Raw genomic sequence first — 25,346 nt, forward strand, 5'->3', positions numbered from 1 at the left:
AGCACAGGGTCCAACCCCCCCTGCAGGGTTCCAGTCTCCTCACAGGATCAGAGCATCCTTGGAGGTCCAAGCCCAGAGGTGCTGGGCTTGCCTCAGGGTCCCAGACTTCCTGCAGGGCCCAAGCCCCACTGCAGGGGCCCCAACAGGGCATAGTGGGGAACCATGCCCTGTGCTGCTTTTCTCTGTGGTGTTTTTATTTGATATTTGGGAATCCAGGTATCAAATTTTGAGCCTGTGCTGCAAATATGCAAAGCAGGAAACATTTTTTTGTTCTCAATGTGCCTCTTGTAGTGTCTCAAACTGGTTTGAGAAGCTGCAAGAGCCACATGCATGCTTGTCTGGACGTGCCTAAAGAGAGTTGCATGCTGGAGCTAGGAACCTAATACTGAACACTGAATTTAATATGTGGTCTCCTAAAATCAAAAACTATTTCAAGAGGAAGTCCTATCAGAATGAAATACTGTTCTTTGTGAATTTTCACAGAGCATTGGACATTTGTATCTACAAGGAAGCAGTTCTCTCACAAGTAAAGGGACACTTGCAAAATAAAAATCACATTTTGAAATGTTGTTTTGCTAAAAATAGTTTGGAATCTAAACATTATTATACAGAGTGAGACATTTAAAAATGAAAAAAATAATATTCACCACTGATTCTCTTTACTTTCTTCAGTTCATAAAACTTGGACAATGAAACTAGGCCAGCAGTACTCAACATTTTTAGATTTGACAGTCTTCTGGATAGACACAAGGCACTCTTTGGAAAATGCCAGCTCTGTTTTCACTCTGAAAACGAAAGCAGTTTTGCATTAGCAAAGAAGTCAGAAAGACCACAACTATGGATTTCTATTAAAAATCTCTGGGTTTATCTCATGAATCATATTTATGTTCCTAAAGCCCCTGGGACAGAGTATCACAGAGGGACTCAAACAGCCCTGTGGGTTGCTAAAGCCAGCCAACAATCAACTGACTGTCAGGCACTGGACTTTCTGGTGCAGCAGGAACCTAGGATCATGATCCCAGGCTTCCCTTGCACCAGCAATGTGGTGTAAATGAGATCTAACGTTGAATCCCACAGTCACACCTCTTGCCATGATTGTTGGGATCACACACCAAGTCATATAATGCCTTTAATTTAATGTCTGCCAGGGCTGTAACACTGCTAACATTGTGCATCACCCTGCGTCACCCTTGAAAGGATCTCAGAATACCCCAGGGTGCTGTGGCTTACAACAGTTTCTTCAGATTCTCCACCACAGTTTCTTTATGTTCTCCATCACATGGGTTCATAAACTTGGAGATGACCCAGGTTCTTGGGGCTCATACTTACCATCTGTCTTTGTGTCCCTGAGGAAAACTCTGGAACATTTTTTGTTCCAGTTGTAATATAGGTAATGGTATGGAAAAGTTTAAGATAATTGCTTAAGTTTATGTTAATTACTGTATTAAAACTGTGCTAATAAGTTTGACTTTCTGAAAGCTTAAGAAAATATTGCAATGAAAACAAAACTCATCATGAAATATTCCTACGTCTATCATGTTCTGTAACATCTGCTTTTCTAAAACCCGTTTGGCAGTTAGCCAGTTTACCACTATCCCTTTAAATTGATAGCATGACTAACCCATTACATCTACACTGAAATATTTTCTTCTATAAATTAGATTAACCCTGTCAGGTGAAACAATGCAAATTTGTCCAAATGTTCTTTTGCACTCTGAGATCATTTTACTTCAAGGTTTCTTTTATGTCCTTACCATTGTTATTTATAGTGTTTATTCATATTAACGAATATTAGATGACAACCTAGTACAAAACAGGTTGCTGCTGTTCTATCCCCTATTCAAACAGAAAATCTCTACACTTTTCCAAAATTAGATAGTATTTTTATGAATTTGAAAAATGAGAAAGTGCCAGAAATTTAGTCCCAATATATTCCATAGTTAGGGGCAAAATAACCACTTATGTTTAAGTGATGTATCTCTTCAGGCCTATCTTTCTTTCTAGGATCTAGAAAAAAATACCAAAAAGTACAGTTTAAAGGCTGTGTGTGTGTGTGCACACATAGATATTGTACATTGTATATATATATATATTGTATATATATATTTGTATTTGCTTTTTACTTATTCCAGAAAACAACCTGACTGTTGCCTGTGTACCCACTGTATGGAGGCCAAAGACTACATCCTTTCTGGGCAATATGATTCATGTCACAATCCACTTCTCACTTACAACATTTTACATATAACGTGTAGAACATTGTTTCTGTCAGTCACCTTTGCTGTCACTGATTCTTCCACTTCACCTTTTCATCTGTAGCAGCCTCTAAAAAATGGACCCACCTGAACAGAATGGGACAACTTGGGCATTTACCAGTCTACAAAATATGCCCTGAAAGTGAAAGGGGCCCAGAAAAAACATGAGTCCCCACAAAATAGTACCACACGGCAGCGGATTCGTTGTGCAAAGCAGAAAGTGCATGAGCTCACTGGACACTTGCATGAGCCCAATAGTGAGTCTGAAAAGAACTATTCTGAAGGGTTAGACCTAGGTACTGGAGTCGTCTGGTGTCACTTGGAGCCTGAGGACCCTGTGGACCCCAGTGTGGGGCCCAATCCAGGGGGTTCCCCTCAGCCCGGGCAGAGTAGTAGCCCGGTTCAAAATACGACAGAAGTCTCATCAAATCCTGCTGCAGGCAGAACTGGTGAGGAACAGGAGGGCGATATTAACTGGAACCAGGAGTTGGAGTCCTCACATGGTCAGGGTTGGAGTCCTGATGGTAGTGAAAAAGTTAGCTCCAAGGAGATAGTGCTCGATACACCCCGGCCCATTCAAATAAGAAAAGAAGTATCCTGGCTGACATACGACGCGCTGGGAGTCAGCGGCGAGGTCTCCATCTCTTCACCGTGAAAGTACTAAGGGACTGAGACTGCATCCAGCCCGGTTCACTGGAACAGCAAACCTTGACGCGGGGGAGGATGTAGCAGCCTTTAAAAAATGGACCCACCTGAACAGAATGGGAAGGGCTGCCTGGCAGAGAGCCAGAGTTTGTCCTAAAGGGGACACTGTAGGCTCTGAGGGCAAGTGAAGCTGTTTGGGAGCAGCCCTCTTGGAAGTGGGAGGGGTGATGTAACCCCAGCAAAGTTTTGAAAGAGAGCCATTAGCAAAAGGCTGGGAAGGGCCCTAAGCTGGGATTGGCTGAGAGGCTTGGATAAAAGGGGGAGTAGTTTTTCCCATGGTGGGGGGGACAAGAGAGAGAGAGGGGGCTGAGGGACAGGCTGGAGACCAAATTCAGAGTCTCAGCACAGTGGTCCCTCGGACAGCCCCTGAGAGAGGCCTGCAGAAGCAGCAGTGGAGAAGCTGCAGCAGCAGGATCAGGCAGGGACTGCTGGTGTGGAAAATCCAAGTCTGGACAAACCTGACTGCAGCCGGTGTGGCTGGGTAAGCACAGCAGAGCCGGGGTGGGGACTGCCGGAGTCTGCCCTAGTTTTCCTGATGGGTGAGGGGCCCCAGGGGCAGGCAAAGCCCAGGGAGGGGCTGCATTTGCCAGGGCTGTGAGGCTGTGTGGGGCAGGAGGGTTGCTATAGCCTGCAGCCCAGACACTGCTCACAGCAGAGCCAGGGAAGGGAGTCAAAGGCAGGGGAAGGCTGTCTTGCAGGAACTGCAGAAAAGCTGCTGCTTGCTCCCCAGAAACCCCAGGAACACGGAGACAGGCACCAGCGCCAGAGAGTGTCCACAAACCACATGCAGGGACACAGACAGTCCCACTCCCTGAGATACCCCGCCAGGGGCACAGCACGACGACGGGATCCCCAGTACACCGTGTGCAAGTGAGAGACTGTGTAAATAAGTTCTTGAGGGTTTATTAGTCGGTATATCCATGTGCTCATTTAATAATTATTTGTTATGTTGTAAATAATTAAATCTTGTAAATAGTTTAAAAACTGTCTGCAAGGGTGCTTGATTGTAAGGGGAGACTCTCCGCTCAGGGGCACTGCAGCACCTTCCCAGGGGGGCTGGGCAGGGCTGCTGGCTACCGGGTACCCCAGAATCCCATTATTCAGGTGAGGGCGCATGTAGTGTCGTGCCCAGGGTTACACATCGTAACACTAATGGCTAAAAACTAATTGCTCCAGATACAGAACAGAGACAAATTTAAGTTACTTCTACCCTGGACATATTAGCCAATGAGAAAACCCCCCCAATAAATATATGTCTTTCAATGGTATTCCTGAGATTTCATAGATTTCATAGACATTAGGGCTGGAAGGCACCTCAAAGATCATCAAGACCAGCCCCCTACCCCAGGGGCATGAAGTCAGTGGGGGTCAAAGGATCCAGGCAAGATAAGCATCCAAACGCTTCTTGAATGAGTCCAGAGTAGGTGCCTGCACCACCTCTGGAGGGAGTCTATTCCAGGGCTTGGGGGCTTAGTCAGTAAAGAAATATTTCCTTATGTCCAGCCTAAAATGGTCTTGGAAGAGTTTATGACTGTTGGTCCTTGTTTTTCCTTGGGGTGCTCTGGTGAGCAGACTTTCTCCCAGATCCTGATGTACACCCCTTATATACATATAGGCAGGCACCATGTTACATCTCAATTCTGTGTTCATGGGGAACTGTGGCACAGGATGCAGTCTGTCTGACTCACAAAGAATTCCCCCTCCCTCCCCCCGTCTACCTAAATGAAACTGATTAAGATGCAGTGAGAGACACACCTAAGACCCTCCAGATAAGGGTGACAAGAGTGAAATAACTGCCCTAGGTCTCATTTGTATCCGAGATGGAACGAGATGACCATTCATTTACATGGGAGATGGAGAACAGAAAGCCTGAAGTAGAGACTGCAGTGAACTCTGGGATCAGAGAAGCAGGGGAGCACTGCATGATGGGGAATCTGTGCTCCAAATTCTAATCAACCCGCATTTACACACACCCAGCTCAGCTTTTATCAGACCAGTTCTAATTTCTAATCTGGATTTACAAATGACTTCCCCCCAGCCCAGACACACACACACACCTCTAAGTTTAATAGGCATCTCAGGCCGTACATTCCCCAGTCACACTATGGGAGGCCTATTTAAACTTGATTGACTAAAACTTGATTGCCGGGTTAGGGAATGCTAAAGCAAGAGACCAAATCACAGGGGGTATGGGCAACATTTGAACAATGGTAAAGGGGTTCATCACAGCGTCCAGCCTGTTGGAGCCCTGACCACAGGTTTTGTCATACTTTTCCCAGGATGACTGGTGGAAGTCTTCCTGCCCAAAGGTTGTGAACACTCCAATAATTGGCTTATGTCTGTTAAAAGACTATAATAAGATCTGGAAAAGTCATGCTAAAATGAGGCTTGTTCACAACAAGTAAAAATCCCAAATCCTGATGCTGCAAGCTATCTATTGTTTCTGAAGAAACCATGAGATATTCTATCAGTATATCTGCTATCCATAGGAATTTCAAGCTGGCTCCCAAGTGTCTGGTTACTCCCTAACCTTATGTGTTTCCTGATTATCTATCAGTTTCTTGAGATGTTCCAAACCAGAGAACCCCTTGTCAATAGAAAAGACAATGATTTACACAATTGACAATGCTTCGAAGAAGCTGAACTGAGGGTATAAAAATCTGTAAAAAAGCAGCAGTGTGTGTGCTGACACCTCCCGCTGTAGTTCTCGGGATGCTGGAAGAACATATCATCTCCCTTCAAGGATTGTGCTAGGAATTTTACCTGTCAGCTTTGAGACCCAAGTGCCTTGGACTGGTGAGATCCCAGCGCTCTCTCTCTCTTTTCTCTCTCTAGGCATAAATTTCTGAACCTGAACTGTATTAGTTAAGCTTGAGCTAAGTTTCCCCAAATACTTAGTGAAACCAGGGTAGTATTATAATTGTTTGTGTTTGTTTTTCCTTTTGCATGTATATTACTATTAGTACCATTATATATTTCATATACTTAGCAATAAATAACTTTCATAGTCAAACTGGTAGTAACTGGGCATGTTTTTCCTTCTCTGCTTTTCCTTCCTCCCATGCTCTGCAGCAACACTTCTTTTACCTAAGCTAAAGATCCCTGTGAAACTCAAAAATACTGTGGGGTCTGCTCATCAAGGGACTAAAGATTGGGACGTGCTGAGTTTGAAACACATAAGGGGATCAGCTTGTACAGGCTGATTGTCCCAGTTTGACTCAGACGTGCGCTTATGAACTGAATGCTGGACCATGAGGGTGTCAGCTGGACACCCAGCTGGATTCAGAGGGATTCTGTTTACCTGTGTGCTTGTGTCTGACTGCAGTTTATTGTTGCTCTGATGAACTGATTCTTGGCATACGAGGGTGTGAGCCTGTCCATGCTGATCAACCCAGCCAGGTCAGGTGTGGCATGTTAATCTGTGTGTGTTTGTGTGTATGACTGAACTGGTGACTTGAGGATCCCAGCCCCATTGAAACTGAGTCCTGCAAGATAGCTTCATTGGGGGTGAGGACTTGCAGAAGGGAGAGATACAGCTCCGTATAGAAACACAAGTAACACAAGCAGCACATTGACAGAATTACCAAGACCCTACAAATGTATCCCTAATAAATGAGCACACCCCAAAGTAATGGGCAAATCTGTTAACAACCAGGTCCCCCCCGAGCCTGTGCTTTTCCAGGCTGAAGAGTCCCATGGCTCTTAGCCTCTCTTCATAAGGATATGAAGGACTATGCAAAAGGTGTTGTCATAAAGGGTGAAAGTAATTTATATGAAACAAATTACTTTTCTACAGTAACTCATGGAGAACTCAATGTATGTCATTGAAAAGACAATTTTTTAAGACTCATGCTTGTGGAGGTTAAACTTCAACATCATGATGTGAGTTCTGTGTGGGCCGGGTGTGAGCCGGGCTCTTTTTTGTGCTCTGCGCGGGCTGTGGCTAGCAGCCTGGGCACACGGGGTCGGAGAGAACAGGCGACACGCTAGAATTAGGCACGGACTCATAATGGTAGATTTAAAGATTGTTTACTTACACCGAAGATGGTTGCGGTGCAGGCTGGGAAACTTGCTTGAGTTGCAGTTACAAACAAAACAACACGAACAATCACGTGGAGTTTGCTAGGCTCCATGGAAACAGAGCTCCGGATGCTCTGGACAAGCGCGCCACCAAAATAGAAACCTCGTAGATACGTCTTAAAAAAAATGATCGCTTGAAGACGGAAAGAGGTGGGCGGTGGATCAGGTCGCCAAACTCCTCTGAATCTCATACAGGGTTTCTGTTACCCTGTGGAGTCCTCTTTGGCTTGGGCGGAAACCGCTCAAGCCTCTTATACGGCTAGCAGGCCAATCGTTAGCCGCCACGTGGGAATAATTTAGAACTAGCCAATAGTGGAGAACAAATTTGCATGCGGGTGGCGGGAAATCCTTTGCACCGTGCATTTCTCTTGCAACTTGAGAAATGCACCCTGCAAAGGAAGCTACAAATTGGCGGGAAATTCTCCCTTGCACCAGGGTTCTCCTCTGCAGCAGAAAACTCCACCGTGCAAAGAAGCTGCAATTTAGCGGGAATAATTCTAGTGCCGAAGCACACACAAAATCATACCTTTGGGTTATGACAAGTTCCGCATTATTTTTTATATATTTTCCTTCTGAACAACTCATGCCCCTGAGGCTGGTGGGGCAAAGCGACCACCCACAGGCAGCAACGGTGTCAGTGGTGAGGGCAGGCTGAGTGGGGACCACCTGCAGACTGCTGCAGCAGTGTCAGTGGCGAGGGAGGGGGGTGGCAAATGGTGACCACCTGCAGACACAAGCAGCAGCAGTGGTGGCGGCCAACCTTAGGTGAGGCATGTGCCCCCCTGTGTCCCCACCTATGCATCACCTATGACTTGTAACAGTTATCTTCTACTAGTTTTATTTGGACCTTGTTTTAAACAGTTAAAATCAGACATGTCATCAGCCTAGAATTTAGCTAGGAGGAAGGGTGATGGAGTTTTAACACTGTCAGAACAATTTACAGGTGACCCAGTTCTTTATTAGTCTTCTGAACGACTGACTTTCCAGACAGTATCAGATCAGTGGTTCATTAAGCTCCTGTATCATGCAGAACAAGTCTATTGCCTAGGAGGAAGGTGAATGACCCTGCCTCTACTTGAACCAAACCAGTTGTACAGTGCTGAGTGGTAAAGGAAGGACTCTTCCTCTAAACCCTTTGGCAGTTAGCTTACAAAGCACTAGATTTGATACCTGTCACACAGCACTGAGGTGCCCTGTTCCTAAAGAGGGGAAACTGCTAGGGAACTGCTAGAGAAAGAGCCCTAGCAGTGAATAAGGAGCCCAGCTGTTGGTTGCCAGGGCAACTGGAGTCAGCAAGCGACCCACCCCTGCCAGCGATCAGCTGACTGTAAGGGGCAGGGCTTGCCCCTTATAAACTCTAGGAGCTGAGGCCAGAGGCAGTTCCCTGCTGGCAACCATAGAGGAAGGAGCTCCCTGAGCAAACATGCGAGGAGAAGCCTGATACAGGAGCAGCATCTAACATGGCTGGGTGACAAAGGGTCACCGGTAGGATCGAATGTTGTTATGGCTGGGCGGCTTCAACTTGAGTTATAGCCTAAGGGCTTGCATTTATGTAGCTGTTTGTTACACCAGTGGTTTGGGTGAGGCTATCAGGGGATGAAGGAGGCCTCATAGGGGACTCACACTAGTGTGGGGACCCCAGCACCAGTGAGGGTGCAGTATTTGGGGTGTATAGACCCCAGATAGGGGCAGCTGAGAAGCCCCAGAGAAGGAGGTATTGTGGAGAAGCCCCAGGGTGGGCTTGGTGAGCCCCAGAGAGGGGGCATTACTGAGAAGCCCCAGTACGGGTGCGGTGAGCCCCGGAGAAGGGGGCAGCAGTGCGGTGAGCCCCGGAGAGAAGGGCGGCATGATAGCGGAGCCCCCGAGAGAGACAGGGCTGTCAAGAGCCCGAGTGCCAGAGAGGGAGTGGAGACAGAAAGAGAGACCGAACAACGTCTATTCCAGCTGTGAGGCTTGGGGCGTGGTGAAAGGGGTGGTAGGAGCCATGCATAGCCCATAAGGCTAGGGTGCCCCAAAGCACCCATTTGCAGGACAAGACCCACGAGGGTCCCGGGAGTCCACGGGGCCAGAGGTGACAATGAACCGTGTCCAAGAAGACATAAGGCAGCCTCCCTAATGTATTGGAACATCAAAGATGTGGTGGGTGAGAATATGAGGGTGCTCTTGGGCCAACTTGGCATGGGAAGGGGGCCTTGAGGAGATCACAGCCCTCCTGCAGGGCCCCGCTGTGACAATACCTCTTAGCCTTCATGTTATCAATGGTCAAAAATTTGAACTATAGTTCCAAGTTTGGATTTTACAAAAGCACTACTTCCTCCCTGCATTTCATTAACTTTATTTCCTTCCTTCCTCAGGTAAATGACTTCAGATGTTCTCCTGGGTATTTCCCTATATTGTTGCCTTATTAATAACACTTCATTGTGCTGTAGGGGAAAGGTGTGAGCTTCTCATCAACAGTGCAACTTGCACTCCTTCAGCAATTCAAACAATTGTACCAAGGTGGAGTCAGAATACAGGATAAGCTAGAGCACATTTTTCTCCAGAGAACAAATTAGCCTTTTATTTCTACCAAACTATGCTGGGTGGCATAATCCAGTGTTAAAAGCTTTAGACTGAAAATCATGAGATTTGGAGTATTGTTTTTAGCCTGCCACTGAATTGATGCTTTACTTTAAGCAGATACTGCTTAACTACAATGTTGTATGGTGTACTGTAATTAAAATAATAGGAGAACTGGACTTCAGTTGCCTGTTAGATCAAAATCTAATTGTCTGAATTTAGAAAGTCTCTTCAGTGGCAAATTAAGCTGGAGTTCTGAGGCAGGCAAGTTGCCAACTACCACAGAATTTTGTGTATCCTGTTCAGAATATCATAGCGCTTTCCAAACTCTAGTCATTTTATTTCCAGCAACCTTGTGGGTGATGGACAGTTCCCATACTAGAGCTATTTTATCACACTTCAACAGGCATTTTTAACCTCAGTTATCTTGTGGGAAGTGATGTACAAAGAGATTTTTAAAAACAACATTCAGGCATCTAAATAGAATGGCCAGATTCTCAAAAGTACCTGAAGGTCTATTTGAAGAAAGCTCAGCATTATCTTAGTAGGGGCCAAACATTTTGGCTTTTATAATTTGACAAGAGCTGAGAAGGAGTCAAGGTCATAACTTGGTTGTCTCCTGGCTATTTCATTTGACTATTTCAACACTTTTTACAATTGATCTGTTCTTCCATCTAGGTTGCACTTATGGCTTAGCAGAGACTGCTGGAGTGGAATGTGTTGGTACCAGAATTGGTAAGAAATTTTCCAGCTAAACAATTCTTTATCTGAAACTGCAGATTTACTAGGCCTAACACCTTGTATATGAAACATCTCAGGTTGAACAATTTTTACCAAACAGTTTTTATTCAGGCAGCATGACTTGTTCATGTATAAATGTTACCTACTGGCAGTTTTGTTAAACCAGTAAGCAATTTTCTAATTATCAAGTGGCATATTTTGGTTCCAGGAATCTTGAACCTTCTTTAGTTGAACTTTTATTTTGTAGTTTAGAATTTTTCAGGCTGTCAGGTAGCTATCTTTTCTTTCTGCCTTTAACAGAGACTAGCTTCTTTGGGGGATATTTAAAAAGAAGTTTTATTTTAGACGGCATAAGCATATCCAGTAATTACTTTTCAGAATCTGTTCTTTTACACTGATTCTGACTTCCTATTCACTTTAATCTAATATATCTGTGGTGTTAACTGTTTCATAATGATTTTAGTAGGAGCCTAGAGGGACCCAGTTATCGTGCTATTATAATGTGAGATTAGAATGATGAAAATATGTAAGGATACAAGTCCATGGAGACTTCATTATGATGCCAATTTGATGCCACTGTGATTAGTCAGCATAAGATTTTGGAGAACCTGTGATGATGTGGAAATGAAGAGGTGTCATTGTGAATTATGCTGTCATTAAAAAAGTAAATTAAATGTTAAAAAGCCTTGAAGAAAGAAAATGATAGCTGAGGCTTTCCCAAAAATTCAGAAATTTCTAGTATTCTATCAATACTTGGGTACTTCTGACAAAAGAGCAGCGTACAGGACTGCTATCTTTCTGCCCTTGTACTAACAACACTAATAGGTGCAGATTGCCCACCTGTACATTTCTTCTTCCTGGCATTATTACTATTCCCAGTTCAGGGAACTTCAATGAAAAGTAATTGTGATGCCAGTTCCAAAAGTACTGAACAGGCAGTATATCAGAGAATAAATTGCAGTACTTGGAGCTTCACTCATGGCCAATTTTCTTACTGAAGTACATTCATTGCATTTTATAGGAACTGTATGCAACTTATGAATGAACATATGCAAAGAAGCACAAATAACCTATACATTTCCCCTAGGTGAGCACATGCTGCTCAGTGTTGGATACATCCTGATGTTGGTTTTTACAGATACATTGAATTGCAAGGCCTTCATGCAATACATGGCTCTGCATGTGTACTGTGTATCTGGGCTTTAGTAGGCTGAGAAAAGCGAGAACTCTTTCCTGATCCTCTTCTACAAATCAGAATCTAGCAAGAGATTTTGTGCTGGGAGGGGATCCCGGACTCCTCTAATGCAGGGTTGCATAACTGGTGGTCCATGGGCCACATGTGGTGAACAAAGGGTTAAGTTGTTGCCCCCAACTCTTGCCTAGCTGCCCTTCCCCCTAATGCTCCAGCTGCAACCTCAGCTGGAGTCTCTGGCTCTCCCTGCTTTCTCCAGTTTTTTGCTGCCTGGCCCACCCCAGGGGGCAGAGCAGTGCAGCATGGTATGACTGAGAGAGCTGACGGTGACCCTGGATCTGCACAGGCAGGAGGTGTACACTGGGGTGGAGGTGCATACACATGGTGCCTCAATGGAGGGACTCATGGTGCATGCTGGTTCTGGCATTCCATCTTGCACTTGCAACTTGTCATCCAAAGGTTTTAAGGTAATGGCTCACATGTGTTTACAGTATAAATACACCAATAATGTCTCTAGATTTTGTTGTCATAGGCAACTCATTGCCAGAAGCAGTAACAGTGTGTCTCACGGGATGGGGTCTCAAAGGATGGCCGTGATCTCCTAGGGCCCATTGACCGTGCCAATTTAGCCCAATGGGAACTCTCTTCTCTCACCTGCCACATCTTGATGTAATTATAATATAGGGATGCTGCCTTCATGTCCAGTGGACACGGTCCTGATGGACTTCCCTGAACCCTGTGGGCTCCCAGACACCTTGTGGGTCCCAATTCAAAATGGATGTCTCAGGACGCCCCTGTCTTATGGGCTATATGCATGGCTCCAAACCGTCCCTTTACCATGCCCCAAGCCTTGTAGATGGTATTTGCATACCATCCCTCCAAGGCCTTGATTTTACTCAGTCCTGGGTTGTCACTGGGCTGTCTGCAGCCCTGTGTCTGTCTCTGCACACCTCAGTGCTGGGTTGTCTGCAGCTCTGCCTCTGTTTCAGTGCCCCTTGGTGCTGGGCTTTCTGCGCCCCAAAGGCCACGCCCTCTCTGGTGCCAGGGTCTGTGCGCCCCAAAGGCCACGCCCTCTCTGGTGCCAGGGCCTCCACACTACAGTGGGCCCCCCCCATGAGGCCTCCTCCTTCCCCAGTAGCCTCACCCAAAACCACCGGTTGTTATGAAACAGCAAACTGTTGCTGCTGTGCACTGCAGCGAGGGGTCCGGGGGCCTTAGAGGCCCGTCAGGCTGGTACTTGTGATGCTTGGAGTGGAATTAGGCACAGATGCTTATCGGTTGCAAAGCAAGATTGTTTACTTACGCCGTCAAGGTGGTGAATGACGGAGGTCAGAGATACTTGGTTAGTTACAGCTTAGAGTTCATTAGGTCAGTCTGCAGAAGTGTTCAGGCAGAATAGTTGGGCCAGCAGTCGCTGATTTACATCTGAGATTGAATCGGTGACGGGGAACTTAGACAAGTGATCAAATTGTCAAGTTACTCTGACACGCGTGTTCAGAGGTCTCCGACTTTGCGGAAATGCAAGCGGGTTTTATTTGTGTACTAGCCAATTTGTCTTTGTCACATCGTAGATTTAATTAGAATCACCAGTTATATAGCATTCTCCGCTAGGGTTTTGTTTTAGGGCTACTCCCCTTTCTACTCCGACCAATTATAATGATTTATGTAAAGCACAGAAGGTTAAAGTTTCATTTCTGTTAGTGGCGCAGCTATAAATCTCTTGTTGCTGACACGCAGAGCAAAAGGTTGTTACCGGCCAAGATTTTCTTGTTAACCCTTAGTTAACTTAGTGTGAAATGAGACTGCTTTGAATAGTATCTCTTGCTTGTGGCATGGACACTGCTTGCTGGGTTATGACACAAACAAAACATAAGTCCCTGGGCTATAACATAACACACAAGTTCCCATTTTTTCCACCCCTTTAAAAGAATCAAACGTTGTCCCTGGCATTCCCAGAAGCTAGACTCACCCTCAGGCCTCTTCCCTTAGCTCCCTCTAGGAGGGCTCCTTCCTGCTTGGCTGCTGGCAGTGAACTGCCCTCCCTAGTTTCACCCTGGGGATTTATAAGGGCCCAGGCCCCTGCCCTTTCCAGTCAGCTGACAAGTTCAGATACAGGCTAATTTGCTCTCTACCCTGTTGCCCTGATAACCTGCACCTGGGCTTCTGCCTGTCATTGTGCTCTCCCCAGGCAGTTTCTGCTCTTCTAGGAGCAGGCGCTTTAGTGCCCTGTGACAGTGTGTTTCAGAAATAGGTGGGCTACCTGTGTCAGAAAAGTCATGTTGCCAATCTGGCAAGTAGTGTGGTCCTGGAACATCTACAAGATGGCTGCCATGAATTCATGTTTTGGTCAATATTTCAGCCCCCAGTAGGGTTAGGAAATTAATTCTAGTGACAAAACCAACATTGTATGAACTGAGGAGATCAATTGTACATGTTCATTGTGGTAGGCATATTGGATTCGAAGGTGACTGATACATTAGCATTATGTATAGACTGAATGTAATTGAAAAACCTAGTAAACAATACTCTAATGCTGAAACCTCACAAATGTTATCACTATAGACTTAATAGAAGACATACAATACTGAAAACATTATGATTCAGGCTAGCTTGCTTGTTCAAGTTATATTGAATAAGACAATACTTTTTCTTAATTTCAGAATGTGGATAAGTTAAATAATAATACATAACTCAGTGGCAATGAATCACAGAGAAATATGTTCAGCTTAAGGCAATAGGAAAATGCAATAGTCTAATCCAATGGTGATATGATAGTAATACAACAGTATGTATAGCATTAATACAATGGGCAATTGCAGTTTTTCAGATTTCTTCATCACTTGAATCTGTTTCTGAATCCCTGTAGTAAATACACAGATTACAACATACTGTCTCATATCACTAACATCTGGGAGTGCATGGCACATTAATCTGCATGTGCAAGCATGCTGGTCCCTGGCATTCCATCTTGCACTTACAACTTGTTATCTAAAGGTATTCTGCTGGTAATAGATCAAGTGTGTTTGTGATATGAACATAACCATCATTTTCAGCTTGCTAACCACACTCATCAAGTGATGACAATAATGGATTGGGTTGAACCACATTTCACCACACAAGACTTTGATAATTGGCTACATACACAGGGTGCACAAGGGTGTTATATGTAGGCAGAAGTTTATCCAAAGCTTTCCCTTGATGGAATAATTTGACTCTAACACCCAGAAGGGTTATCAAAGATGTTGATGGCTGATACAGCAACACAACAAAATATTCTACACAATTGTACAAATCTTTATCAGCATCCGGCCTACTTCCTAGACCTCAACATACCAATAGTTGTGGATTTTGAAAGAATACTTTCCAGGCAGTTTTCTTAGCATGACCACTGACCGGCTGGTAGTATCACAGGCAGTAACACTGTGGAATCCAATTAGAGATGCATGGATTAGCTCATGCAATTCTGATACAACATTAGGAACTCAAATGAATCTTACTGGATTGCTTCTCTTCATCCAAAACTTAGGTGAAACAATATGCCATATTAGATCTAATTGTGTGATGTATCAGCAAGCTTAACCCAACATGTTTTGGTATTAGCTTTTTGCCCCTTCACTGAAGGTAAACCAAATCCTGTGATATATTCAGTACATCTCTGTCTAGTTTCTTATCTTGTGCATGATTTACAGCATCTAAGTCATCATTGTTATCTTCCAAAATCAAACAGAGCAATGTGTAAAGGCTATCAGGAACACATTTGCGGGGGTTTGCTTTCATTCAAGTTTCTGTATGCTTTCATGCTGCCTATAACTTTCAATTCTACTTTGATGTTGAGAGCAGTATAGTACAAGTGCAGTTCATAAGGTTCAACAAGGACCAGTTCAAATCTCTTGAAGTTCAACAAGGTTCAATAAAGACAAGTGCAAAGCCCTGCATTTAGGATAGAACAATCCCATACACTGCTACAGACTTGTGATCAACTGGCTAATCAGCAGCTCTGCAGAAAAGGACCGGGGGTGGGGGGGGTACAATGGATCATGAGCTGAATATGAGCCAACAGTGTGCTATTGTTGCCAAGAAGGCTAACAGCATACTGGGCTGCATTAGTAGGAGCATTGCCAGCAGACAGAGGGAAGTAATTATTCCCCTCTATTCTGCACTACTGAGGCCATATCTGGAGTACTGTATACAGTTTTTCCCGCCCCACCACCCCACTACAGAAAGGATGTGGACAAGTTGGAGAGAGTCCAGCAGAAGGCAAAATGGTTAGGAGCCTGGGGCACATGACTTATGAAGAGAGACTGATGCAACTGGGCTTATTTAGTTTGGAGAAAAAAAGACTGAGGGGGGATCTGATAGCAGCCTTTAACTACATGAAGAGTGACTCCAAAGAGGATGAAGCTACACTGTTCTCAGTGGTGGCAGATAACAGAACAAGGGGCAATGGTCTCAAGTTGCAGCATGGGAAGTTTAGGTTAGATATTGGGGGAAAAAACTTTCTCACTAGGAGGGCAGTAAAGCTACCTAGACAGACTGTGGAATCTCCATCCTTGGAGGTTTTTAAGGCCTGGCTTGACAAACCCCTGACTGGAATGATCTAGTTGCGGATGGCCCTGCTTTAAGCAGAGGGTTGGACACGATAACCTTCTGAGGTCCCTTCCATCCATAGTTTTCCATGATTTTATGATTCTACGTTTCGTGTGTCAGAAAGCTCTTCTCTGAACTGCAAGATGATGGCTTCCTAACCATCTATATGTGAAGTTACAACTGCTTGTATGACTTCAACAGTTGTCACCATTCAGCAGAAAAGGAGTAGAAGATCTGCATTTATTTGGTGCTGAAACTGAATGTCTGTCATGTAGTAAGTCTGAAGATCTTGCTTCAGTGTGATCAGAAGATGTTCACCACCTTCATCTTCTTCTAATTTGCAATGTTTCAAATATATCTTTCAGACTATACACATTTTTTCATGCAAATCTAGCATCTAGATTATCATTCACTTGATGTCATGTTCTTGCTTCAAGAGGAAGAAGAATATCTTCTTGCACAATCTCCTCATGCACATGAAAACAAGAAACTTGTTGCTTCCATTGTTCCTCCTGCCTGCATTCGGGGTGGTAACATGACTCAGCAGCTATTAGGTCTTCAACACCAATACAGCAATGCATTACTTCATTCTTCTCTGTCAGGTTTTGTATTGTGTTGGCTGATTCAAACAATAATATTTGACTCAGTCTCTTCTTATTAGATGTTTCTGGCAGAATATGAACATCCTCCAGTGAACTGCTGGAGTAGATGATCTGCTTGATGTCCTAGTGAATTTTTCCCTTGATGTTGTTGGTAGAGTCCCTTTCCCTGTGTGACTTTCTTTACAATCTCTAAATATGTCCTTTGTGTATAAAAGAACTGTAGCAAGAACAGTGCCAACTGAGGCTTTTGGAATGTTACAGCTTAGGATCAACACAACATGATAGTCCATCAAGAACACTGCTGTAATAAATATCAAATTCAGCAACTGTCCTATGCTGAACAAGTGCCTTGTTTATTCATAAAATTCCATCAGGTGTACTTTGGCTAATCATTGATCACAAACTTACATTGAGACAGGTGCATTTTGTAGATTCTGAGCTGTACCTCCCAGGCTTTGCTGAATCAGTGATCCTATAAGCTCCATTATAACATTTGCTGGAGAGCAATAAGGGTAAGTCTCTTGTTGACAATCTCCATCAAAGGTTTTCATGTGATCTGAAACAGAACACAATAGATGGAGCAATTTTGCAAACCTTTTGGATATCTAATAATGAACAAAACTGTTAATTCATGGCAGCTCTCTTAGAATCAATTGTGGCTACCACAACAGAAATGTTACAGTTGATCTCCTTGGTTCATACAATGTTAGTCTCATCATTGGAATTAATTTTTTAACCCTACTGAGGGCTGAAATACTGACCAAAACATGAACTCATGCCAGCCATCGTGGATTCCAATCTGACAGTTACACACACTACTTGCCAAATTGGCAACATGATTTTTCTGATATGGGTAGACCACCTCTATCTGAAATACACTATGGCTGCTTGTGGCAAAGAGTTGCCAACAGGGTGACACCTTACCCTTCTTTTTTTATCCAACTAAGTTGAAGGGAAGGTAACAGGTGGAGTAGCAGTGAGAGGAAAAGGTCCCACATGGGTATGTGATTCAGTGGGGTTGGAGGGGCATGGGTGCATGCTGCAGGGAGGAGGATGAGTACAGTTGGCATGCTGCCTAGGGAGTCTGCAGTTCATCCTAGTGTGGTTCACAGGTGTAGACCCCCCATTAGTTTGGCCCATGGGGCATTTGCCCCCCAACTGCTTAAAAGTTGGGCAGCTCTGCTCTGAGTTAATTCCTTTGCCAGTATCCATCTCTTTTCCTGGGTCCTGCCTACTGCATAAATCCAATGGCAGGAGATATAGGGCCCCCTATAGAACTGCAAATTGCAGGCAGTCATGCACAGATTTTTAAATGTAGCCATATTTCTAGGGAAAATTGCAAATTGTCTTTTTCAGACAACAATTTCCAGTTATTACTGACCATTATGTAATAAACATTTACATCTAAGTTGTATGAATATGGACTATTAACAGACTAATCAGAGGCTGAATTACTTTTATAGCTGAATCAGGTCAAAGCAAAGTTACCACTAGAAATGGGTGTGACTGCAATAATGGAGAGCTAATGAAGTGCAGAGGTGATGATATGAGTAATACTAATATGACTGAAGGTTTTTTGATCAAGGTAAAAATACAGAATAGAGAGGATATATAAATATAGTTATATGAGAGACATCAGATGTACTGGCAATAAATCTTGAGGCAGTTACAATGCAAAGGTGTCTAGTGGATGGGATGCTGTGGTCTTCATGCCATAAGGGAAGTTTATCACTCTCAGTTCATATAGCAAAGAAATATGATTAAATGCATTCGTGAAAATATAGATAGAGTACAGAGATCTTCAAATGAGGCAGAAGCAGAGATCGTTGCTACATCTACAGAGCATGGTTCTGTTTTGGCTTGGTTTGTAAAACTGGAAGAAAATGGACAAAGGATGAATTTCAAAACTGACAATACAGTTGAGTGCAGTTTAATCAGTGCAATCATTTCATTAAAAATAGTAGGAAATTGCCAATATTAAATGGAAAATTAAAATTAAATCATTGTAAGGAGGTGCTCAGCCTGAGACCCAGCTGCAGATAGTCAGCAGTTAACAGTCTAGCTGGCTGAAAGTCTGGCAGCAACTGCAACTGATGAATGAATTAGGGTGGAGCCACAAAAAGGCCTAAAAGCTCCCAGAACAGAGTGCAAAGAAGAAAAAGGGAAGGCTGTGGAGCCGAGGGAGAAATATAGAGTGTTGGTTGCTCTCAGGGTTTGGGAAAAAACTGTAGGTCTTGGTTTTTCTATTTGTCATTTTGCATATTTATTTGCTTTATTGTTTGTGTTGTGTTTGTGGGGACAAGTTTGCACCATGGAAATAAACTATCTAGAAACCCAGAACATAGATCTGACTGGCCTTGATAAGAAAGCTGGTGAGTGTTGCACATATTAGTATTTGAAGGACCACACCTATGTGGCAAAACTACACTGGAGCCTCTTCACAAAGTCTGTAACACTGACTTTGAAAGCCTCATCTGTACTCAGTTTTACAGCAGTTTATAACAACATACGTGACTGAATAAAAGTTCTAATTTGTATGGAAAAAGATGCAAAATACAGTCTTAAATATTTATTATATTTGTTAATGGCCAATAAGAAATTAAGAATATAATGATTTGGAAGGAGAAAGATTCTAGTATGCCAATGAAAATACATGCACACAAAGGGTGAACTTGTCCAATGTCAAATTTAAATACTATTACAATATTATTGTTGGCTAGCAGCAGGGGTAAGGGAAACCTCACCTAGAGATCATCCTGGAGTCTCTAAGAAGCCAACCCCACCTTTTCTATAGGTCCTCATTTGGGCTAAATGTCCAGTCTGTATCTGGATCTGTGACTGGTGAATCTAGGTGCACACCTTTTGTAGGTAGCAGGGTGAATGGCTAGGGCTGAAATGGGTGGAAGAATCCTAATATGGATCTAAGCTCCAGGTGCCTGATGGAGGATCCTCTTTGGACAAAGCAAGAGTCATGCAGCCAAGTTAGCTGGTACTGTGGAGCAGATGCAGCACCCTCCAGCCATCGAGGCTTGGCTCTCCACTGGGTAAAGATTGCAGTATCCCAGAGCATGCCCCCTCCTATTACTCACTGCAGGTTGCATGTTAAATTAGTTTTTATGCATAATCAACTGGTAACAACAGTTTCGACCCTTTTAGTACTTCCCCATCATCATCCACTAGCCTTTCACAAAAAGACCTGTAGCGAGAGTTTGCTAGGTGGTGCTAATAGGCCTGAGAAGCTGGAATCCGGTAGCCAAAGATCTCTATACAAGTGGCCTAGGTGTGATGGTCTCCTGGTTCTTGCTTGGTGATGGGAATATGAGGTCCTACTTTGGTGACCTGGCAGCCCTATTTAGGGAGACCCTACCTGCCTCAATCCAAGGAAAGTTGAGATAAAAAATGCTTGCATCTCCAACCAACTCCTGACTGGTTTCCCACAATCAGCAGAATCTCCTTTTTTTTACTGGAAGAAACAACCACAAAATGGACAAACTGACAGTTGGATGCTGGAACATTCATACACTACTTGAGTTAAAGGAAAATTAAGCTTGCAGAAGAACTGCATTTGTAGTGAAGGAGCTACACAGGAAACAGCTTTCCAAGACTTATCCGAGAACAGGCAACATGACAGTGTTGTGCTTAAAGAAAAAGAATATACTTTCTACTGGTTAGATTATAGGACAGACCAAAATACCAGCCTACATGGGGTAGGACTCTCAACAGAAAACTCCATCAGTAATAAACTGCCACAGCAACCTGTGTCAATATCAGAGTGCCTAATGACATTTTAGATACCACTGTCCCACAACTTTACGGCAATAATAAGTGCCTTCGCCCCAATATTACTTGCTCCCAAAGGAAAAAAGGCTCAGTTCTACAACCAGTTGAGTGACACACTAATAAATATACCCAGCAATGATAAATTCCTACTACTGGGTGACCTCAGTGCATGCATTGGAGGTGATTACAGCACTTGGAACAGAGTCACAGTGAAATTCAGACATGGGTCTCTAAACACGCATACAAACTCCTAACACTCTGCACAGAGTTTGACCTTGTTGTTATGAGCACCTTTTTCAACATGCCAGAAAAGTGGCTCTACTCTTGGCAGCGCCCTGGGTCAAAAAAATGGCACCTTCTAGACTATGTCGTCACTCATCACAATGACCTGAGGAATGTGTATATTACCAGGACTATGCAAGGTGCAGAATGCTCTATGGATCACCAGCTTATCCATAGTAAACTGAACATTAGGATTCACACTCCTAGACAGAAGGTTGCTCCAAAACTGAACCAGCATGTCTGTTGCAGGGTGATAGGCCTGAGGGGCTGGAAACACTGGTGCTGTGGATGGAGGGGCAGTGAAGGAATGCCAGAGGCCCTGGCAAGTAGCCCAGGGAAGGCCAAAATAAGGAAAAACTTGCTAGCTACAGGTACAGCAGCTGGAGGCATGGAACGGTGGCCAGTGCCGCCTGTACAATTCTTAAGTATGCTTTTGGTGTGGCTGGGACAGTGCGGGAGCATGACATCATCAGCTGGCACAGGGAGGCAGCTACAAGAGCTGGCACTGAACAGAGAAACAGCGGGTATCAGCAAGGCAGGTGCAGGCTGCCAGCTGGCATATCTGGTCATGCTACATCCCAGAGGCAACAAGGGAATTCCAAGGAGGGGTACAACCTTTAGTAGGAAGGATGCAAGTGACCAGCAAGAACAGAGAGGCTAAGGACTCAAGGATCTGGCAACCCACAGGAGTGAGTGGGAGGGAGGACACTACCTACCTGTTTCTTCTGTGTTCCTTCTGTTTTATGTCTGTGGCTTCAGTTCATTCTTTATACCTGTTACTTTGCTGCCACTACCGGGGCTGAGAGGCCAGGAATTTCCAGGGACTCTGGGCAGAGGACTATACTGGTAAAATTGCCCGCCCAACTGAAGGGAGTAGTCCCAGTAAGTTGGACTGCATTCTTGAAGTTGGCTCAAACTGTGAGTGTTGCTTGATACATTTGTTTAAGTTTCATACATTGAGTGGGAGCTGGAAATACCCCAGCTGCCCTACAGCAGCCCTGTGGCTGCAACGCTTGCCAACCAGCCCTGCCGAGAGAACACAGTCAACCCATCTGGGATAAAAGGGCATGCCTGAATTGGTAGGAACCCAAGCCATCAACCACATGGCAAGACACCAACAGACTGGCACATGGGTGGGGCGTAGGGGAGGTGGAGCTCCAAGAAACTTCTGTACGGAGCATGCCTAAGATCCACATTTACTCTTAAGATCAATGCGTTGGTGGGTGAACAGCATGAGGCTTCCCTTAGGAGATAGTTCCCAGTGGACAGTAGTGCCAATGGTTGCCAGGGCCTGAGCTGGGTCACCAGGCCCCGAGTTGCTCGGGAGCTGTTGCTTAAGCTCAGGAGAACAGTGCCAATGTTTCAAAACTTTGCATGGAAGAGAGAACTGATAGCAACTTCCACTCATGCTGTACTATCAATCTGTGGTAAAGCAAGAGCAAGCAGAACTGTCAATGATTTGAACTGCAGTGCAATCAACAGCTAAAGAAGCCTTTGGTGTCCCAACTCAACGAAATGTAAACTGGTTTGATGCAAATTACTAAAATATTCAAGCACTCTTTGTGGCCCAGCAGTGCACTAAGTTAAACTGAATAACTCCTCCTCTCTTGGTGCTGTAGAAGCCTTCCAGAAATCAAAATCTGAAGTGCAGAAAAAGCTGTGTGAGATGGAGGACACTTGGTGGAGAAACAAAGCAACAGAAATACAAGCTCTTGCTGATACATAAGACACCCAAGGTTTTTTTTCTCAGGAGTTAAAGTCCATTTATGGACCATGAAGAGTCAATACTTGTCCAATCCAGTCCACTGATGGTACCACCCTCCTGACTGAGCACAGTATGGTTTTAGAACAATTTGTGACCATCCTCAATCATGAGTCAAGCAGCAATGATCGAATAGTAGACTCAATTGAGAAAATACCAGTTCAATATGAACTGGAAGAACCCCCAACTCTGGAGAAAACTAAGAATGAATTTATGGAAATGGCAAACAGAAAGGAAGGTGGAGCTGACACAATCCCAGCTGAAGTACTTAAATACAGTGGTCCTACACTTCACGAAGCTTTGCTAGACTTATGTACTTTTTGCTGGGAAAATGAGGCTTTAACCCAGGATTTTAAAGATGCCAAAATCATAAGAATTTGCAAGTGCAAAGGCAACAGACATGACTGTGGCAACTATTGTGGCATTTTGCTAATTTCCATTGCTGGTAAGACCATTGGTAAGCTGTTGCTAAGAAGGCTACAGGTTATTGCAGATGATGGAGTCCCTGAATTCCAGCGTGGTTTTCATTCATTGTACAGTACTGCAAACATGATATTTACCCTGTGAAGATATCCCCCTTTTTCATCTGCCTCCCTGCTCTGAGTCTGCCCTCTGTTTTCAAACTCTGGCTGCTGGATCCACCTGGTCAAGCTAAGTGACTGGGTTGCAAAAATTCCATAGGGAGGGGGGAACTCGCTCTTCCTTTGTCCTGAGTTTCCCACTAAACAACATGTAAGAACGTGGTCAGTCCACTTGGGGATGCTGATGACTTTTAAAAGAATTGGTCTGCCTCAGCTGGGTTCAAATAATGCCTGCTTCTGGTTGGAGCCAGGTGAAGAGGTCAGACAAGTTATTTAAAAGTCAGGTCACTTGTTCTGGTGGGCTTCATTTGGCAGGTATTTTTGGAAACACACACAGAAACTTGGGCCTCCATGTGTTAAAAGAGCCAACAAGCCTATTCTGTTTTGCTTACGGCTTTTTTTTTCTTCTAATACTCTTCTATCTTGTACTCCTTCCCCATTCTCCCTCTCTCTGATTAATAAAAGGAAAAGCTACTTAAATGCAACATGCTGGCTATGAATTTCACCGGATAGAGGGGTCAGACATCCTTTATAGCTCATTTTGCTTGGCTAGCTAAGGTAGGCATGGATTTTTACTGTCCTCCAGTAGAGAAGGCTACTTTTGAATGCATCAGGCAAACAGAAGCACTCAAGATACCACAGTGGAGCTAAGCACCCCCCAAGGTCTGCAGGGTCTGTGTACCCCAGGCTGCACAGAGCCCTAACAAAGACCAGAGCCTGAGTGGCGTAAGTAATTACCCCAATCACCCCAAAATCACCAACAATTAAGTACTATGCCTGGCAGCCATGCCACACATGGAAGCCATGCTAACACAGAGGCAAATGACCTGGATTGGCTATGTCATATATATGGACAACTGCCTAAGAGAATTTTGTAGAGTGAATTTGAAAAAGGCATTAGGAAGGTTGGCCATCTCAAAGTCCACTACAGTCCACTACAAGAACTGCATTAAGCAGCACATACAGTCTGCCAGGCTGGACTTAATCTCCTGGGAAGATGTGGCCCAGGACATGTAAGCTTTTCCTTCTGCTATGAAGGAAGCAGAATGAGTAACAGAACATCATCACACCACCTTGGCCGACAGTAGGAGGGAATGTAGACACCAACTTGCCCTGGCACATCTGAACCCTACATGTGGAAACTGATTTCCAGTATCAGTAGTAGTAATACTCAAATACAAGTGACAGTCATTCATTCAGTTCAGTTAGCTAGCAATGTGGTTACCATCATATTAAAACTAAACATAACCTTATTAAAATCTTTTGGGGCTATATAAATGTGAGCAGAGCCTCATGAAACAGAAGATTGTGTAATGTGAAAACCATCAAGATTCTGAAACAATGGTTATTAGCAGACATGCATTGAAAGGAAATAGTCCTCTTCTCTATCTGTGGAGTTTATGCTAGATGCTACTATTTTTGTGATTTATTATTTTGTGATTATTTGTGGTTCATGTTGCCCTTTACTTTTATTTGATTTACAGAAAATAAAAAAAAGAAAATATGAGAGTAAACCTACAGTCAATATCTCTTGTGCCCTGTTGTGTGACAGGGTATTGATCATTGTAACCTCTAGAGGCACATCTACACAAGATGCTGACTGTGAAGTTGCCTAATAATACTTCATAGTAGCACATCACAGAATGGACAGTGCTAATATGCTACTATGTGGTATTATTTGGCTACTGTGCAGTAGCATCACTTAAAAGACGTTCATTGGTGCTACTGTGCAGTAACCCTGGTTACTGTGCATTTATTTAGTAATTGCTAAGGCTAGTAAAGTTACTAGTGGGGCTAAGGTGTTGGACTTCAGAAGGGCCAAATTTAGCAAGCTTAGAAGGCTAGTTAGTGAGGGGATGCAACTCAAGAACATAGAGCAAATGGGGGTCCAGGAGGGTTGGAGGTATCTCAAGGGAGTGATCCTTGGAGCTCAAAATGAGTCTATCCCATTATGTAGGAAAGGAGGTAAGGGGGCAGAAAAGACCCCATGACTGAACAGAGAACTCCAGGAGAGTATGGGGGAAAAGGAAGAGATGTATAGGCAATGGAAGCAGGGAGCAGCCACCAAGGAGGAATATATGTCCCTGGCGCACTATTGCAGGGAATCAGTTAGACAGGCCAAGGCGGGGCTTGAGCACAGGCTGGCTTCAACAATCAAGGACAATAAAAAGTCCTTCTTCAAGTATATAGCGGGCAAAAGGAAAGCTCAGAGCAACATAG

This window comes from Alligator sinensis, unplaced genomic scaffold (assembly GCF_000455745.1).
Source record: "Alligator sinensis unplaced genomic scaffold, ASM45574v1 scaffold387_1, whole genome shotgun sequence".
Taxonomy (NCBI): domain Eukaryota; kingdom Metazoa; phylum Chordata; order Crocodylia; family Alligatoridae; genus Alligator; species Alligator sinensis.